The following is a 2,071-nucleotide window of genomic DNA, read 5'->3' on the forward strand; positions in this document are numbered from 1 at the left end:
GGTACTTGGGCCTCCTACACGAGTGAGGTACCATTTTTATCGGGAGACCTGGGGGAACGCTGGCTGGTATGAAATTTGTGTCAGCCCGGTGATGCCTCAACTTTCCTACACAAAAATGTGTGAAAAAAGTGATTATTTCAGCTGAAATTTAAGGGGCAGATTTATGATAACTGGCGCATCCCTGCATATCAGCAGGGATGCACCAGTTATTATGCGCCACAGCTGCGCCACCATGGATGCGCCGTATTTATAATGCGGCGCACCATGGGGCAAAAACGGCACAGATGCGTGACGCATCTGTGCCGTAAAAGTGGCGCATTGCTGGAGTTGCGTCGCAAGCGCGACGCAGCTCCAGCAATGTTCTGGGGGGCCCTATCTGTACAATGCTGCGTCAATCCTTACGCCTGCTTCAAGCAGGCGCAGGGTTTTGACGCAGCATGGGCCTAAAAGTGACTGAGTGAAATCTTGTAGATTTCACTCAGCCACTTTTAGGAGGCGTTCCTGCGCCGGAACGCCCCCACCTGCCCTGGAACGCCTACATGTGGCGCAGGGCTTTACAACGTGACGCATCTCCCAGATGCGTCACGTTGTAAATACCCCGCACCACGGCGCAGGATTTGCGCCGCTGCTGCATCACAAAAGTGACGCAACGGCGGCGCAAAAGTGGCACAAGTGCAACATAAATCTGCCCCTAAGTTTGCAGGGGATTTTGGGTAAGGAAACGTTGGGGGATCCATGCATGCCATACCTCCCTGGACTCCCCCGGGTGTCTAGTTACCAGAAATGTGTGGGTTTGGTAGGTTTACATAGGTGGTCGCCAAGCACCTGAAGAACCGGGTTTTTAGAACCCAGCGGCGCCAGGGGCACGCCCAAAGTCTTCGGGTTCACCTGTCTTAGAATACAGAGACACAGGATACTTCTTGGTGGGGTCAGAGATCGAATTTATTGGCTGCAGCCAGTAACAGAAGTCCTAGAAGTCATCACGGTATGAGTTCTCAGGAGACTGCTCAAATTTACAAAGCAAGTCATCCCTTTTTATGCCAGAAACATCACATTCCAGACAAACACCCATTATTTTACAAATTGTCCAATCGCATGTATCCACACAAAAAGTATCGCATGACGGTAAAACCCACTTTTCAGTTGTCCGGCCCATGATCAATCATTGAACAATCCCAACATTCTTCTTTAGACAAGCCGGACAGACCCATGATAAAGAGACCACAATCCACATCGTAAATGAACCAAAAGAAGAAGAAATAGAAACAGATAGAAGTAGGATGGGGCATGTTTGTGTGCAATAAAACTTTACGAGATCCCGTGCTCTGACCCTTAATCAAGATCAGCTAGCGGGCGGGAACAGGTTTGGCAGGGTCGGCCTCAGGCAACGAGGTCAGTTCACTCGAGTCATGTAGGAGTCAGCACAAACTCGAGCTAAGGTGCCTGACCAAAAAAGGCTCGTTTAACCACAGTCATCGGCCTATGTGAGGGCAACCACAAAATGGCTACCATGCGCAAAATGGAACCCAGGGTTCGGAACGAAAAACCCTAAATACGCAATGAAGATACTGGTGTAATGTGACGAAAACACACATACTAGCTGAACTCGCTAGTTACGGTTCGCTGTTATCAAAATCGTAATGGAACCATGACATTTATAACGCAGATTCAGATTTCACAGAACCTCAGACCCTCCTTTTGCACTTACATAGGCAAACTCAGTCTGCATCTGAATTGATGTCGATATTCATCAAATCATCAAGGTGCTGTTGAAGCATCATCTTATCTCTCTGTACCTTTCTCAAGACAGGCGGTCTCCTAACACAGGTAGTAGCACAAAGGCCACATATGGCAGGACCATACTGTACACAGAGACAACACAAAAAAAAGGAATCGCTAAAGCCACACCAATGATCATCAGAATCCTACATCCCCAAGCGGATAACAGTCCCCAAAACCATCCAGTTAACGACCAATCTCCTCCGTCCGTATGTATTGACTCGGAGATCTTATGTAGCCTGGAGATGGCCTTGTATACTGTCGGAGCATTATCTGGAATGATAACGCAGCA

The sequence above is a fragment of the Triturus cristatus genome, chromosome 7 (assembly GCF_964204655.1).
Source record: "Triturus cristatus chromosome 7, aTriCri1.1, whole genome shotgun sequence".
Lineage (NCBI taxonomy): Eukaryota > Metazoa > Chordata > Amphibia > Caudata > Salamandridae > Triturus > Triturus cristatus.